Below are 19242 nucleotides of genomic sequence, written 5' to 3' on the forward strand. Positions count from 1 at the left end.
ATTTATTTTTTTTTTGTTTTTTTTTTTAGTTTTTTTTACTTACGATGAAATTTTTTATAACAATAGTAAAACAATCTGATTCTTTTAATTTATTTAAGAGATCAACGTGAAAAAATACTCATGACCTGGATAAGACTAATTGAACATACTTACATACATATTTTAACCAAGTCTTTTGCCCTTCGGGGTAGACTGTACCAAGAGTCTTGCAAGGAAAAAGTTTAGTCTATGATTACAAATTCATATCACTAATTGAAACGTTTGTTATTCAGACTGTGGCACCCCATCATCTCTTTCTTGGATGGATTTCTTGGATGGATGGATGGATTTCTTGGGTGACGTAGACACGGATAAAGGATAAACATATTAACTTAGTACAACAGTCAAAAGGTAAGGTCACTGCTTGATGAATAGTGGTCAGTAGACCTGCCCCCGTAATAAAGTCGCGATGCCGTTTTTGCCGCGCGAAAAACTATAGCTGTCCCGTTTCGCGTTATAAAAAAAAGCGAAACAGCGATAGTTTTTCGCACGATAAAAAATGGCGTCACGCGTGCCATGCTACAGAGGCTGAAGAAACATAAGGGAAGCCAATCAAATTCTATTAATAGCTATCCTTTTAAAAAATAAAATGCCTATCACGCACACATAATACCTATAGAAGATAAAGTTATCTAATAATACCTAGATTTCTGCATAATCCAGAAATCCAGACATCGTGCTTTTGTCTAGACTAAGTTTAATCTGCGAGGTAGTGATTTAATCTAGCCAGCTTAAAGAGAAACTTATATTTAATCTGAAGTCAGGGGTAATCTGTAAATAAATAATATCCAAACAGTTTGAAGAAGTTATTCAAAGAAGGCTTATATTAAAATTGGGACTCGTCCTTATGAAAAAAAAAATAGTTTAATATATTACCTAGCCTAGTTCTCTGAATCTCATAGCTAAATTTTATGGCTCTGTCCACCCATTAAGGGATAAAGACATGATAACTTATAAACATGTATGCAAAGCCTTTGCATCCCTAGAATAATTTTATAACTATTCCATGACTCCGAACAAACTCTAGTTCGTTTTTAATTACATCGTCACATGCCGCGGCATGCCCCTCTACTGCAAAAGGACGTGTTGACCACGGAGTTAGCAATTACAAAGTTGACATGGAATATCAAGGTTTAGTAGCTTACATACATACATATGATCACATCTTTATCCTTTAAGGGGTAGACAGAGCCAACAATTTCGAAAAGACGAAGAATTAGAAGGCCACTTTCAGCTGTGTGGCTTAATGTTGGAATTGAGATTCAAATAGTGACAGTTTGCTAGCCAAGCGCCTAAAAGAGGAATCTCAATTTTAGTAATCTTTACTTTGATTAATAGTTGACATTATTTCACTATTGATATTTTGACAAAATACTGGAAAGATAATATGTATATATTACTATAAAAAATATGAAGAAAAACAGAGGAAAGTGTTGGCAACAGAAAAACAATTTCAAAAAATGTTATCACAGTTAAAAGGGCGTCAAAGAAAACAATCCAATTTTACATCAAAGGAACAATTTCGCTGCTGTTTACACTACACTTAAGTTTCGGACAAAATCCTTTTTGACCGACTGTGAGAGAGGGAGGGTAATTGCTTCGTTAAGTACTGAGGATAGTCAGCGCTCATAACTCAAAAAATTGTTGTTTTTCGCGCCGTATCTCCAAATTAAGTGTTTATGAAAGAAAAATGGACTGAAAAAGCTGTTTTTATTGGGAAAACACAGAAATTGAGCCTCAATGTAGTTTCACTGTTTGATAGGATACTAATAGGTTAAGTTTTTTTCTTTTCATGTCATACCCTGTGTATATTAGATTTGTATTAGTACAAACGTAACGAATAAACTCAAAAACTGCTTGACCGATTTTAATGAAATTCAATACAGAGATAAAATAGACCTTTAGGAGTAGGAGACTAATTTTGATCTAGAAAAAGCCACGAGTTGTTATCGAAAGCCATGAAAATTATTGAATTTGCGATAAAATAAAACGGCCTTTTGTACTGTTTATTCTTTTTCTAAGAGCTTTTCTTTTTTGGGCAATAAGTGTTCTTTTCCAATCATTGAGAAGCACAAACATGTCATAAAATAAAAATACAAATGAAAGGAGAGGAAAATCGCAACAGTCCTGCTGACCTTTGTCAAATCCTCGCGTGGCCGAGGTAAAAACCGTTTGATTGGCGTGAACGGGTTGCCTGTGACCTGTGACATTTTTAAAACTGTGGATGTGGACCGTTAATGAAAGTGAAAAAAGGTTAAATATAGTAACAGGAATAGAAACGGGAACGCTTAGATGGTTAGGTCATGTGGAGAGGATGAATTAAAGCAGGTTGACTATGCAAATTTACAACAAGGAGAGTGTGAATAAGAACCGTGTAGGTACTTAGGAAAGCCTAGACGAACATCGGGGACATCCTAGCGAAAGGTCAGGTCAATGCATGAAGAGAGTTATTAACGTGGTTGAATCGGATCTACATATGCAGGGATCGTGGCAAATGGAAAGTCCCTTAGTCGCTTTTTACGACATCCATGGGCACGATACGGAGTTGTTCTTTCCTTTTTTTTTAATTATTGACGGGATCCACACAACACCAATTATTATTTGTTAATTAATTGTGTATGGATTTAAATAATTCCGTTAAATTGACTAAATAATTCTAGGACTTGACTAATAAAGTTAAACATGTTTTGACACAAATATATTGAGACGGTGACACAGCAAAGGGCATCGTATATAACCATATTACCCAAGAGGAATGCCGAGTCTATTTGATAGAATGAATTTACGGAGGAAGTTATTCAGGTCCACAGGGAACAGTCTCAAATAGTCGGTTTTAACGGCATTTACGTGTAAAGGTTTTTACACAATGTTACAAATATACATATGTACATATATCTATATCCCATGCGGGGTAGACAGACCCAACAGTCTTAATAAAGCTGATAGGCCACGTTCGGCTGTTTGGCTTAATGATAAAATTAAGATTCAAATAGTGACAGGTTGCTAGACTGTCGCCTAAAAGAAGAATCTCAAGTTTATAAGCCTATCCCTTAGTCGCCTTTTATGACATCCACGGGAAACAGTTGGAGTGGTCCTATTCTTTTTTCTATTGGTACCGAGAACCACACGGCACAATGTTGATATTTTAAAAGCGTTTTAGGAAGCTTCCGGCCTTGTCTAGGAGCAAAGAAAAAGCATAGTGTTTGCCATCTGGCAAAGTCCTATGAATTCGGGATTATTATTATTAGGCGATGGAAAGGGACTTTCGAGGAAAGGGACATTTAGGGAATAGGATTTTCAAGGAAATGGACGTTGGTTACCGTCTGGATATTCCGGTGAGACCTGACGTACTAAGAGTTAGCATATACATACATATCATCACGTCCACATCCCTTGCGGAGTAGACAGACCCAACAGTCCTGAAGAGACTGAATGGCCACGCTCAGCTGTTTGACTTAATAATAGAATTGATTTTCAAATACTGACAGCTAGCTCATATTAGCCTAAAGGAAGAATCCCAAGTTTATAAGCCAATCCCATAGTCGCCTTTTACGACATCCATGGGAAAGAGATGGAGTAGTCCTATTCTTTTTTCTATTGGTGCCGGGAACCACACGGCACAAGAGTTAGCAATCTGCCACTATTTGAATCTCAATCATTAAGCCATACAAATATAGAAGATTTATTAGTTATTAGATAAAGCGAAAGAAGTATGCAGGGATCGTGACAAGTGAAAAGGCGTAGTCTCTGCCTACCGTTCCTGGAAAGAGGCGTGATTTTATATATGTACTTATAAATGGTAAAAATATATTTTTTTTTCGGATATTTGTTAACAGATAAGACATTCTATGTTTGGAAAAGAGTTAATAAATTCGTATCATATCGCATATCAAACCACGCCGACTGATAAACTTATTGATTAACTATTGTATTTAGCTTTGCATACAAATTTAATTACTTTTATTGATTGAATATTCATGACATGAACCTCAATTCTATCATTTAGCCATAGAGCTGAGCAATAATCAACAAATCAAAGGTGACGTTTCAGTATTTCCAAGATTGTTGGCTCTGTCTACCCCGTAAAGGATATAGATGTTATTATATTAATGTACTTATCTTTTTATTTTTATTATGAGCAATTAGTACAAACCACCCGGTGCCGTGTGGTTCCCGGCACCAATACAAAAAAGAATAGGACCACTCCATCTCTTTCCCGTGGATGTCGTAAAAGGCGTGTAAGGGATAGGCTAACAAACTTGGGACTTTAGGCGATGAGCTAGCAACCTGTCACTATTTGGATCTCAATTCTATCATAAAGCCAAAAAGCTGAATGTGGCCGATCAGTCTTTACAAGATTGTTGGCCCTGTCTACCCCACAAGGGATATAGACGTGACCATATGTATGTATGTAGTACAAACAAATAAACAACAACTACGTTGCCTTAATGATATGTAAAACAGTTGTCTTTTACATAGAATTAAGGCGATGTAGCGCCTCAAAGGAAATCCTGCGCAGTTCGTTTGAAAGACTTTGGCCGTTGACTTTAGACATTGGATTACAATCCACTAAAGCTTTGTGTAAGTACAAGCGGCTCCAAGAAAAATGTCTGAAATTTTGTAAATTCGGAAAATCCTCTCTCAGCGCACATTTAGACCAGAGAAGGAACTTATATGTATGTCTAATATAAAATCTTGTGGGCTATTGAGATTCAAATAGTGACAGATTGCAGTCAAGAGATTTTTTGTACTTCTCCGGCGGAGCCGCGGGCTCTATCAGTCCCTCGTGTAAGTATACAAAGAAAGAGAAAAGGAAAAGTGCCGTGAGGTTCGCGGAACTAAAGAATAGGATCACTCCGCCTCTTTTCCATGGATGTCGTAGAAGGGGACAAGGGATGGGCTGACAAATTCGGGATTCTTCTTGTGGGCGATGGGGTTGCTAGCCCGTCGGCATGTCACTATTTGAATCTCAATTCCATTATAAAACTCTGGCTCTGTCTACCCCGCAGGGGATTAGACGTGATAATGTGTATGTATATTATTTATGTAAAAAAGAAGTGAAGTGAGTATTAAAGTAGATAATATGCGTAATGCATTAGGTTCATCGCTAACTTTTTCACACTCAAAGATATTCCAATCCAACTACATATAAGGTCAAAGTTCGCAGGCATTTTAATAAAACTTTACGAGTGGGTCAAAGTTTAATACGGCTTAACCTTAGAATACATTGTATGTCAATTCCATACAACCATAAAGCATACGTTCTCTGGGTGATAGGAGATCAGCGACGAAAATGATTTAGGGGAAATATATGAGAAAAAAATATAGAAAATTTTGTCATAATCTTTTTTGAGGGCCAATAAACGAGACCTTATTTTACGAGAGAAAATAAAAAAATGTGTAGGTATGGGGTGATAAAATATTTTATGAGTAGAATTTAGTAAGGATGTTTTTAAAATATATGTTTTTTTATGTTCCTAATTACTTTTAAGTAACTAATCAAGAATAATTATTAACTGGAGAAGATTTAAAGCGGACCCCGGATGGAGGGTTATATTGGGAACACGTAAATATGAGTACAATAAATGTCAAAAAGTTTTAATTAACAATAGGTACTCTCTATTTAATACGGAGGTTAACAAAATTTGAAGAACGCATCGACTTTTAGCATCTATCGCAGCTTTCATTAAGGAGCCTTGTCATCCTCCATCCACCTTTTTGAGGTAGGTACAGTCGTACAGATATTTTTTTAAATTATGTATAATAAAATTAACGTTATTGCCGATATCCTTGTATCAAAGTCCAATTTCAGTAAGATTAGGTACAAAGGTATATAATTCAAAATCCTTACTAGAGCTTCAGACTCTGCCTCTTCTTTTGTATAGGTAATATAAATAACAAATATACATACATTTATATACATATAATCACGTTTATATCCATTGCGGGATAGACAGAGCCAACAGTATTTTTGTCTATTAAACTTACTTTTTTTATAATACAAAACGTCAAACGTAATAATGTTGTCAATGTAGTTTTCGTAACATAAGAACGGTTAATAACGTAAACTAACGTTACGGTAAACGTAACGTTAACCTTACGTTACGTAATGTAAGTAACCCGTTTTCGTTTTTGCAATGTAGTTTGCGGGATAGACAGAGCCAATACTATATAAAAATAAAAATAAAATAAAATATAAACAAATAAAAATGTCTAAACTCATAATAAAAATTAAAAAAAATTGCATGTCCCATTAGACACATTAAAACTTCCAATATTTTCGGATCCAACTGTACCTGTCCCTAAACCCGACGCTTGTTCGCTCCGAGAGGTTATTAGGAACATTTGAAGATGGCCGGAGGGCCCTCGAGTCGTAAGGTACTGTCGCGAGCGCCTTCAGAAAGGACCTCTAATGACTGACATCAATATACAAGAGTTCATCATATACTGTTGGGTTTCATCGCACACCTTTTGCTGAATTTGTTTTTGTATTAAATTTTATTGACTTTAGCCACATCTGTGTTATGGTTATCGTTATATGGGAATCACATTAAACCTAATCTAGTGGAAGTTTTAATGCTGGAAGCGTTTTTAATTATTGGCTCTGTCTACCCCGTAAGGAAAAATCTTGTTTGACAATGTGTTTTAACGGTAGTACGCCATCCCTTATGGGATAGACAGATCACACGGCTCAAAGGTCACGTTGAGCTGAATATCTGAATTTGAAAATTTATTTGCACCGCTGACATTTCATAGTCCTTATAACTCCTAAATAAAAAAGGCAAATAAAATCAAACTAATGCAAGCTGTTGTATTCTCGGAAAGTCCTCGAAACTGCAATCTAACTCTTCAACTTATTGGAGTTTGCATTTCTCAATAAAATACAGAATAAAGGACGATTCTCACCAGAGCTGTAACTTGCGTTCATACTGCACGATATATCTAACAAAACCCTGGCCAAACTGACAAATAATAATTTATGCAAAATCAGTTTAAGATACCCTTAATTAGGCCTAACTTTTCCTTGACGGATTAAGCACAAAAAATATAAAACCTAGCAAATTAATGTCCTGAACCCGCTACGGACCGCGTTAGTGAGAATAATCCCTTATAGAATAAAATGCAGCGACGGCGGCGTTCCCCTTAAGGGCAATAGCGGCCGGCCACAGCGCGCGGAAGACTGTTGTTATCATACAATTAGCGAAACCATAGAGTTCGGAATCATTTTTAATTACCACACTCCGACACCACTTTTTTCAGAGAGGTGGCGTGAGGATAAAATCAGGACTAACACCTTTTTTATTCCTGAAAATTCCCACGGAGCAAAGGTCTGGGCGAAAGTCAAGTATAGAACTTTATACATTACATAACATTGTAACTGACCGATATGACCTGACAAATAAATGCTTGCGATTTTACATCTAAGAAGTGATTTTAAGACTTTCTTGTGGTTCATCAATGTAGCGGGAGCGATGATTGGGCTCGACCGCCACCAAAGGGAAGATCTTCCGCCAGGCAAGGTGCTATGCCTGGGGAACCGCGGCTCCGACGATGTTGTGTCGGAGGTTGTATATATGCTCCAATCCGTGAAACCTATTTATTGCACTAAAAAATCCAATACCAGTCTACCAGCTGACCAAATAGAAAAACTTTAAGTTGGTGGTGCGATAAAGTGCACATGTATACTGCAAAATACATACATTAGAAATAAAATACATACAAAATACATTAATAAACATAAATACATATACACACATCAAATATCAAATTAGGATGAACTATTACTGATCTGCCAAAGGAAGAACCCATTGACAGCATGTTTGAACGCCGAGCGACTAGGAGTATTAGGTTTGGTCATACTGAAAAACTGGTGTACAAATATTTCTTCTCCTCTGATTTTTTTTTGTATTGAGATTGTCAATTAACTTTAACGGCGAATGAAGTCGCGGTCAACAGCTACCATTGAATAAAAAGCAAATCAACATCGAATCAATACAAAGCTCCTACAATACTAAGTCTCGTTTCGCAATAAAATCGGAAGCATTGATCAAATTGCGTTGGAAATCGTCTTGCAAGGCAATCAGACGATACTTACTTTTATTTACTTTGTTTTCTATCAATTCGGGGAATTTTGTCTTTATAAAAATGATAGAGAGATTTAAAAAAAGAGTTTTTTTTATATATAAGTGTACTCAACTTTTTATAAATATTATTCAAAGATACGTGAACCAATTTTAGTTCATATTAAGAAATGCAGGTGTATTATATACGGAGTCCAATACGAGTACTGGCTAAAACTAATTAAGTATTTTCTGTCTAAGACAATCTATAATTCAGGTAGGTACCTGATCTGTAATTTTTGGCTCTACCTACTCCGTACTAGGTAGTACGGAGTAGGTAGAGCCAAAAATTACAGATCTTTGTAACTTGGATAACTCTGCTCAAAAATTATATATATATATATTTTTTTTTAATTCCTCGGATTTAAATTCCTATGGCAAACTTTTTCTTTTTATCCACACTCCTTTACGCGTAACGTTCCTCAGTTTTCTAACCACAGTAATACTCTTCAGAAAATGTTTCCATTCACTATAATAAAACGAGAAATCTCCTGTAGGATCGTCTAAGAGCGTCCCACACTGACGCTTGGCTCATCCCACGACGCCTTATTAATTTATTCATTGAGTATCTTCGTTATAAAGAGTTTTAAAATAGAACTTCATTACTTTGCATAAGGCACTAAAGTGTTAGACACAAGAGTCAATTGAAATTTTATAAAATCTATAGCCATTATACCTAAATTTAACCTTGATGGTAAAGTATGAAAAATTGCAACAAATCATAATGTATCAATAATCGGTTCAGATCTGGTCCAAAGAAGCGTGGCCCAGGTATATCCTGAGCCCACTGTACTATATACATACACATTTTATATCTTAATATCTTGCAACTAGCAGTTACATACATACAGGCGTATAGTCACCACTACATATATCCCTTGCGGGGTATATAAACTGTAAGGCTTTAAGATGGAATTGAGATTCAAATAGTGACAGGTTGCTAGCCCATCGCTTACAAGAGGAATCCCAAGTTTATAAGCCTATTATTTAGACGTCGTTAAGGACATCCATGGATAAGATATGGTTATATTCTGAAGTGCCAGAAATCACACGGCAAATACAACAATAATAAATCAGTTAAATCAAATTAATATTAATTAATTAAGTGTAATAAGTTTTTAAACTAATAAACTATGTTTATTCAAAAAAATAAAGTTAAATCAAATAATAGAATTTATTGTCCTGACGCTAGTCTCTGGGTCTGGCTGTGACGATCACAAGAAGCTACTCTCGGCTGACCTGTGCAACTGCAAATTTGCAGGGCACGAGACCAGTATCTATTGGTTCACGGTTGCACATACAGTGGCCTAAATGTGCAAGTTTCATCACAAAGACCACACATTGAGAGTGCACTGCAGAATAATGTCCTTAGAGAGGAGGGTAAACGCCAATGTATGTTGATCTATGATCGAAAACGCATAAACTGCATTACACATGAGCTGCGTATTGCCAACTATATTTAGCTTGGAGAATGGTCTGTTAATGTTAATAACACATTTACCCACTATTTGCTCTAATTCTGTAATGCTGGAGCACGTCATTCCACGCAATCATTACTTTCATTGTCCATGTTTTCCTTTTCACACGGTTGTATTAAATAATGTATTTTATTTGTCCAAGAAAATACAATTACCATAATAAATATGAAATCTTGAAAAGACTGATAGGCCATGTTCAGCTTTTTGGCAAATAGTGACAGGTTACTAGCCCATCGAAGAATTCCATGTTTATTAGCCTATCCCTTAGTCGCCTTTTACGACATTTATGGGAAAGCGAAGGATGGTCCTATTCTTTTTTTATTGTTGTTGGGAACCACACGGCACTAAACTTAAATAAAATAATTCAGAATCAATAAATACATACAATAATTTACTAAAACAAAATTTAGTGCACTTTAATATGAAGGCACGGTAGTGACAACACCAAGTCGAGCAAAAAAGTGGCACGACTGTACCATACATTACTCGATTATAATCTAGTTGACAGTAAACTATATATTAATTTTGAACAACTAAGTATCCTAATCTATATATCACAACTTGATAATATAACATACGTTGGAGTTGGTTTATTGCTAAACTTATTTGTTGAGGTTCTGTTCGGATAGTTTCGGTGTATGGGTAGTAATTAAAGGGTAACTAAACCCGTGGGTTTGTTTGAAATAACTTTATTGTGTTTTAAATAAATACTGAATAATAAGAATACAAATGACTAGGTTTGTCTGCAGCGCTACACGTTTAAAATGGTCTCAATTCAGGGAAAATTCGTGTTTTCCACAGTCATATATAATTTTTCCATATTGATAGGGTTCGATAATTTTGGTATCCTCCGCGCGAAGCTGTTGGTCTGGTGGTTACTGTGTCTGCTCATTTAGTAGGGGATTCAGGTTCAATTTCTAGCTACGTTTTTTGGATACTAGAAAAAAAAATGTTTTTTTTTTTATGTAATTTTCAATAACATATAAATAAAGTATACGTTACGCTGAGAGCTGCACTCGGTCGCGCAATTACTCGTTCGTTGCCGATAGGAAAATAATGAATCGTATACAATTTAGGGTAACTCTCATTATGAAACTGTTATTTACAAATTTGGTTTAAATGTGCTACTTAACAAGAATCTAATTAGGAACTTTCTTAATAACATACTTCGTAAACTTTTGATTAATATTATGTCCTACATGTTATATGTATAACATCCCGACATATTATTAGTATTTACGTAGGTTTGTACTTTGGGCTCAGTTAAACTTTCATATGTTTAGGTGCGTGTAAATTCAGCACAAATAATTTATTTTCAAATACCAGTATATCTTGTGGCAAAAAAAAAACAAAAAGTAATAACAGCGTCTTCTTTTCAGGCGCAAATATTTAAAGTTAATTAATGGAAGGGTCTTATTAAAAAGTTAATTAAAGGAATATTATGTATTAAACTGTCGTGTAATAACACGTTACATGTTATAATACGTTGCACTTCAAATAGAGGATGACCAGTTAAAAAATCAGGTCAAGAGTAAACCTTAAACTTAAAGAAAATGTGGAGTATGTTTAGTATGCAGGAATCGTAGTGAGTGGAAAAAAATACCTACCACTTCGGCAAATATTTTGCTTGATGCTATCTATCAAATGTCAGAAGTAAAATATCTTATTTATTTATTTTAAATTATTAAAAATTTTATGAAGTCTTCAAGCTACATGTGAACATAATACTAAAAGCATTTCTACTGGTCAACTTTTGTAAAAAGGCAAATAAGTAATAATCAAGATGGAGATATACACACTAAATATTTATTTTGTACATTTATTCCGAAAATTCTTACAAAGTTCTTATAAAAATTCTTGGAACACTGTAGATATATTTTTCAATACATTGTTATTAGTTTTATTGCCATGAAATGGACCTGTTATAACTTCACAGCTTTCCAGATATACACCCTGTATAGCCGACGATAAACCCACATAATGCCCAATAAACATATTTTATGTCGTCATTCCTCGTGCTAGACGATACAGGTGTGTAAAAGTTACCTGTAATTCTGTGGAGATTATTAGGTATGCATTTTTTTTAACAAGCTTATTAAAACTCGTTTTTGTTTTTCGTTGCGCTAAAACTTATCTACAGGTGTGAAAATAAACGTAAAATTGCATGTCCTTCAGTTGCACCACATAAAATGTCGCCTATTATATTCCTAAAATTTTATATTTTCTATCATGAATTCATGACACGATGTTATTTTTTAAGTATGCAATAAAGAGGTTCACTTTTGAAGAAAAAGGTGAACTTGATTTGTAGTTATATACCATTATTCGATATACAAACACACTCATGTCACGGTCATACCTTACAGGATAGACAGAGCCAAAAGTCTCTAAAACATTAAAAAGCACGATCAGAATGGCGATAATCTTTACGTGATAGAATCAGCCAAAAGTGGCAAAATCAATATGTCAAAATTAAAGCACTTCATCATAAAATATATGTCATACGTCAAGGTTTATTAAAAAAAATATGTCAAAGTTTACCACAAAGTTAATCACAACATATGTAGGTAGTCATTTGGTTCCTCATACATACATATGGTCACGTCTATATCCCTTGCAAGGTAGACAGAGCCAACAGTCTTGAAAAGACTGAATGGTCACGTTCAGCTATTTGGCTTAATGATAGAATTGAGATTCAAATAGTGACAGGTTGCTAGCCCATCGCCTAAAAAAGAATCCCAAGTTTGTAAGCCTATCCTTTAGACGCCTTTTACGACATCCATGGGAAAGAGATGGAGTGGTCCTATTCTTTTTTGTAATGGTCCGGGAACCACACGGCACCGTTCCTCATATAGTTTAATTTATACCTAGTTGCTTTAATATTGCATTGAAATAGCACTCAAACAAATTAAATTTACTCTTGTTTCTGATACTGGCGAACAGACAAGAATGAATAAACAAGAGTTTAAAGACATTAACATAAAAGAAGATTGAAGTCATTTACTTGATTAATGGTGGCTTGATTCATATTTCTTCTGCAGCTTTTGCCCGCGAAATCTTAATTATTTTATGTCAAGATCGTAGAAACTTGGGATTCTTCTTGTAGGCGAGGAGCTAGCAACTATCACTTTTTCAATTGAGAAATTATTTCTGTGGTTAAAAGTATTTTATCACCCTACATATCTTTCACAAAGATGATTTTTTTAATCAAAGTACATATTTTTGGAGCGGTCATTTTAAAAACACCTTTTACATGTACACTACCGCTCAAAAGTATTTGGCCACCTGCACTTTTGTTAAAATCCACAAACAAAAGATCTTTAAAAACATTTTTATTATATTTTATTGTTTGTATCTCACCGTAAAATACTTATCTACATTAGAAAAGGTAAACAGCTTATTGTTATTAGCCGACTCCTGGTCATAAAACCAAAATAGTGTTATTGTCGGAATTTCTTTCAATTTTCTTTGAAGTGGCAGTTTTGTTTGACTTAAGTTATTGAGGAATAAACAAATTTAAAATGTATAATAACTACTAGTAATATAATTACCTCAGTTATCTGATGTCATTTTACCAGTAAACATACTCTCCGTATCTCAACACTCAAAGTCTCAAACTTTATTTGTTATTTACTTCGAAATTTTGTTTTTTTGAAGAAAATGGGTAAAACTAAGGAACATTCTCAAGAGACAAGAGGCATAATAATCGGCCTTCATAAATCCGGTAAAAGCAATCGCGAGATTTCAAGACTGCAGAAGATACCAAGACAAACTGTGGACTACATTGTTAAGAAATTTGCGTCTGAAGGAACAGTTTGCAACAATCGTCGTCCAGGTAGACCGAGAGCTACAACTTCGAGTGAAGATTTGAATATTGTTATTAAAAGCAAACGGAATAGACGATTAACTGCACCAGAAATAGCAGCACATTTTAACATGGGGCGTGATAAACCAGTAAGTGTATCCACAGTCAAAAGAAGACTTCTTGACGCGGGACTTAAAGGATGCATAGCGGTCTCAAAACCACTTCTTAAAACCATTAATAAAAAGAAGAGACTTAATTGGGCTAGAGAACACAAGAATTGGATAACAGAAGATTGGAAAAAGGTTCTCTGGACGGACGAATCAAAATTTGAAATTTTTGGATCCAAACGAAGAGTTTTCGTACGGCGGCAATCGAACGAAAGGGTAATTGACGCTTGTACTGTGGCTTCAGTTAAACACGGTGGAGGGTCTGTGATGGTTTGGGGCTGTTTTAGTGGCTCCGCTGTTGGAGATCTTGTAAGGATAGAGGGAATCTTAAAAAAAGAAGGTTATAAAACCATCTTAGAAAATAGTGCAGTGCCTTCAGGAACCCGTTTAATTGGTCCAGGATTTGTATTTCAACATGACAATGATCCTAAACACACGTCGAAACTATGCAAGGATTTTTTAAAAGGAAAAGAACAACAAAATGTACTGAAACTCATGATGTGGCCTCCGCAGTCCCCAGACCTAAACCCCATTGAACTATTGTGGGATCAGTTGGATAGACAAATACGAAACCGTTGTCCTACATCTCAGGAAGACTTGTGGAGAAAGTTGCAAGACGAATGGCAGAAGATATCCAAGACAACATTGGACAAATTAGTGGCTAGAATGCCGAAGCTTTGTGAGGCCGTCATTAAAAACAAAGGTGGACATATAGACGAGTCTAAAATTTAAAAACTGTATTATGTATAATGTCTTAAATATTGTTAATAAATGGTTAAAATTATTATAAAGTAGTTTCAATCATTCAAACTTTTACACAATGTATTTTACTGGGTGGCCAAATAATTTTGAGCGGTAGTGTACCTCACTGTACACCGAATCTCCGAATAAACTGGATTTGATATACAGATACGAACTGACAGGCTGATACGACATTTCTAAAAGGGCTCCCTTTTGTCATTTGATTACGGGACCCTAAAAACGTCAGGATGATGATGATGATCCATAACAGAGCTTTCTCAATAAAATACAATATCCAATTGAGACAGAAAATAAAAAAATAAATACCAATAAATTTGATTACTTTATCTTGTTTTATGTCCCAGTATGAGTAATAAATTTCCATCAATACCTGCTGTTTCTAACAACCATTCGCAATTGGCGACCCGCAGAGATAATGCTGACAATTTGGATCGATACGATAACATAGGCAGTGCCAGACGATAAACAGCCTCTTATTATTGTTATCATAAATTAACCATATCTCACAACGCATTTTTGTGAAAATTTTCGCTTGATCCGAAATCTGTTTAGCTTCATACCGACAGCAACAGGTCTGTTATCTGAATGGTTCAAATATATCTGAAATTTGCTTACCATGAGATGAAATCCACAATGGTGTATCCTTAACACTGTTATACGATAATCGAGTTAATATTTCACACAGTATTTGCAAAAATACACTGTATTTAGGAGCGTGGGACGGTCGACGTGCGCTCCGCGCGGCGTTCTGAAAGCGACTGAATTGAAAGGGGATTCGTAGGGAAATATACCTAGGTATGGAATCCTTTTCAGGGGCTCGATTCTCACGTAATAGAAACAGAGCGATTGAAAAACGTTTCGGAACTCAGTTTTTTCGAGTAACCCAGTTTGAGCGTTTTGAGTGAGTTACAATGGGAAAGTTCTAACATTTTTTTATGTCATTTGACACAGTTTTGAGAATGTACAACTTTTGCGGTATAATTTCAACGAGAATAAATATTTTCACATAACAATCCATGCTGATTTAAGATAGTTTATGTTCATCTTTTATCAGAGTCAGGAAAGGCACACTACAGTCGCTTCGTGTCATTATCTGATTGACCCATAATTTGATTGTGATCGAAGGCGGCACAGATTCCTCCTTAGGGAGGACGGAACTGTGACAAATAACAGGAGGAGTCAGGATCACCTCTTAATCCTTTACGAAACCAACGGTTATTAGTTTCAAAGGTCACGTTTAGTTAGATGATGAGCTGGAGCTTCTGAGCTTGCAATTTTTTTTTAACTTTATTTTCTCTCACATCTTAGTATGCTCCCTGTTGCAACCTTTGCCATTAAACTTCCGGGTCTGGGATCCGCTTAAATCTTTTTAAACTTTATTGAGGCTTGAAAACTGCAACAGGTGAACTAACTGATAGAAGCATTTTCTATTAGTCAACCTTTCAATGAAATAAAATATCCGTAATGATACATAGAAATCGAAATAATATAGGACTCTTCTGATTTCTACAGTGTGTTCGAATTTATTTCAACGGCTTGAGAATCGAACCTCATGTCGTTTTAGGATCGTAACGAATGACCGGCTTGCCTGCATGACCCGCGACCACGTACAGATGATCGGTCGACTGCCGGGAATGTTTGGGAAGGAAAACTTGATTGTAGCTTAGAGTACCCAAACTGAAGACCTATAAAAATATAAATAAATAAATATAAATATATACGGGACAAATTACACTGATTGAGTTAGCCTCGCAGTAAGTTCGAAACTTGTGTTACGAGATACTAACTCAACGATACTATATTTTATAATAAATACTTATATAGATAAACATCAAAGGACAATCAGAAAAAGTTCTTTTCTCGTCATGCCTTGAATGTGAATGAGGCAAAAGAAGTATGCAGAGATATGGCAAAAATGAAGGTTCTGCCTACGCCACCGGGGAAGAGGCGTGATTTGTTGTCGTATGTATGTAAGCCTGCAGAGCTAGCATGGCACGCGTGACGCCGATTTTATCGCGCGATAAACTATCGCTGTCCCGTTTCACGTCATAATAAAAAGCGAAAAGCGATAGTTTATCAGGGCGTCGCGCATGCCGTGATAAACTATCGCGAGCCCCGCATGCTTACATACATACGACAACAAATCTTGCCTCTTCCCCGGGGAAAATCACGCCTCTTTCCCTACATCATTACGGGGGTGACTGTTGTATAGTAAATGCGCTATCTGGATGTCTATACTGGATGAGTACCTACCAACTTTGAAATACATACATACATACATATAATCACGTCTATATCCCTTGCGGGGTAGACAGAGCCAACAGTCTTAAAAATACTGATAGGCCACGTTCAGCTGTTTGTCATACCTAATGATAGAATTGAGATTCAAATAAAGACATGTTGCTACCCTGTCGCCTAAAAGAAGAATCCCAAGTTAATAAGCCTATCCCTTAGTCGCCTTTTACAACATCCATGGTAAAGAGATGGAGTGGTCCTATTCTTTTTCTAATGGTGCCGGGAACCACACGGCACTTTGAAATAGAACTAACTAATCCTTTGACATTTGGGATACCGATAAGATAATCGAACAAAAGCTATCATTATTAACTGAAAGTGCTTAAGAATCGAACCCCAAGCCTGCAGGACCCGCGATCACGTACAGATGATCGGTCGACTGCCGGGAACGATTGGGAATGTTCCAATTGTATCCTGGAGCGGGTTTCTTTATTGAGAACAGTAAATTGTGATTGGTATTTAATGGAGAGAGAATTAAACGGTGTAAGTATTAAAAAACATTTTTGTGTTGATTGTTTTAATGTCCTTACATACATATATACATTCATATAATCACGTCTATATCCCTTGCGGCGTAGACAGAGCCAAAAGCTTTGAAAAGACTGATAGGCCACTTAATGTCCTTCCCAGATAATATTGAATTATTTACTATTTAAAAAAAAATAGTTTTAAGCAGAGAACTGGTAAATGTAACGTCTCAACTGATGGTTTGTCGCAACCGCGGTAACCCGTACTTACCCCAGGAAGAAGAATGTAGCCCTCCTCACCTTTCTGGAGAGGAACCCTGCAAGGGAAGCGGTTGACTAATTATCTTCTGTGGCCTTGTATTTGAGTGCTAACCGATGCATTATGGTGGCGGAGGACATGCGAGATAACCTGCACATTCAAACAACTGAATATGTAATACATACATACACATGGTCACGTCTATATCCCTTGCGGGGTAGACAGAGCCAACAGTCTTGAAAAGACTGAATGACCACGTTCAGCTATTTTGCTTAATGATAGAATTGAGATTCAAATAGTGACAGGTTGCTAACCCATCGCCTAAAAAAGAATCCCAAGTTTGTAAGCCTATCTCTTAGTCGCCTTTTACGACATCCATGGGAAAGAGATCTATGGAGTGGTCCTGTTCTTTTATATTTTATATGCCGGGAACCACACGGCACCTGAATATGTAACCAGGGTCGAATACGAGTTAGGTTCCCCTGCAAAGGTTGCGGCAGTCAGATGTGAGTATTTTCGTGTAAAAACCTGACTCACTCCAGGATCCATGGTCTAGGAAGTGGAGGTGGTCAGGATGTAACCGGGACTAGCTAGCTAGGAAGAACAAGAAGATTGGTCGTCTTGTACCTTAAAGCAATTTGGTTTGATGAAGTATAGTTTAAAAAGTTCTATATACACACGAAAGATAAGCAAACATGCGAAACAAAACTAGTATAGCTGTTAGAATTGTTGTATGATAGTAAACATTATGGCCGCTTAATTATTTGCTGAGTGCCTCATGAGATGAAATGATCTATTTTTAGAAAAAGCGATCGTTATGCGTAGGTATTATTAGGTAATATTATTATTGGTGCCGTGTGCTTTATTATAATTTCAATTCTGTAAAAGCATAAATGAATTTGGTTCATGTGATTAACAATTTTATTTTGATTATTTTAGGGCACTTAAATAAAAGCTTGTTTTAAAAGTATTATTTTATATTATATTATTTTATTTTATATTTTTTAGTTTCAATCGATAGTTATCGATCATTACGAAAGTCCATTTATAAATCGGAGACTCCTTCAACAGAATAACTTAAGGAACGGGAAATCTATTATTAAGATAAACTATATTCTATACCTCCGGCATACCTTATAGAAGAATTAGCTTGTAATTTTTCTTAGTCTATTCATTTCATTGATGGCGTCATTATTACATGGACGAGTCCCATTTAATTTCGGATTAAAGTCAAGGAGTAGATACTAAAAGGTTAAAGCTTGATTTAATTTTGTTTAGAATTTTTTAACCAACCCTGGATGTGGTATCTATTTTATGGTGGGCCTATCAACTGCCTATCACAAACGAATGCGTATACTAAATTTCAAGTCCCAGCAGTTGAATATTGAGGAGTTCCATAGCTAATGAATGAATGAATGAATGCGTATTTAAAATTTCTTATACCTGCTATTTACCGCTGAGGAAATTTCTCTTACAGAGCCGATCCTCGCAGTAGCATCAAGTTACGTTTATGATTAACATGCATTGTCATCGATTCTGGAACAGCATGCAAACTTTCAGCTAAATCGGATACCGGAAAGTGGATCAAATTAATCTTGAAAGATTTATTAATATACAAAAACTAAATAAAAGCTAAAAAAGAGAACCACCTTCAAACGATATCCTCCTTTCTTGAACTCGGTTAGATTTGTGAAACTGCATCTAAATCGGTTCAGCGAAACGTACATACATACAAAAAATGAAGTACCCCTTTTTTTACGGCGAAAAAGAACCGACGAAACCAATCGAGAAAAGTTAGGTAGTGACTTACGCTTCGCTTGTATCGTCTTGGCAGATAACAGCGGGATTTG

At 35.8% G+C, this 19242-nt stretch overlaps 1 protein-coding gene across 4 annotated transcripts in view; it reads right to left on the bottom strand.

Moving 5' to 3' along the window:
* The window catches only part of LOC106135956 (uncharacterized), a 62086-nt gene extending 46964 nt beyond the window's left edge, over window positions 1-15122 (bottom strand). For all 4 annotated transcript variants that reach the window (XM_060951248.1, XM_013336379.2, XM_060951247.1 and 1 more), the window contains exon 1: window positions 14987-15122. The gene's annotated coding sequence lies outside the window, so the exon portion shown is untranslated. The remainder of the gene's footprint in view (window positions 1-14986) is intronic.
* Window positions 15123-19242: the final 4120 nt, after the last annotated feature.

Source organism: Amyelois transitella, chromosome 24, assembly GCF_032362555.1.
Source record: "Amyelois transitella isolate CPQ chromosome 24, ilAmyTran1.1, whole genome shotgun sequence".
NCBI lineage: Eukaryota > Metazoa > Arthropoda > Insecta > Lepidoptera > Pyralidae > Amyelois > Amyelois transitella.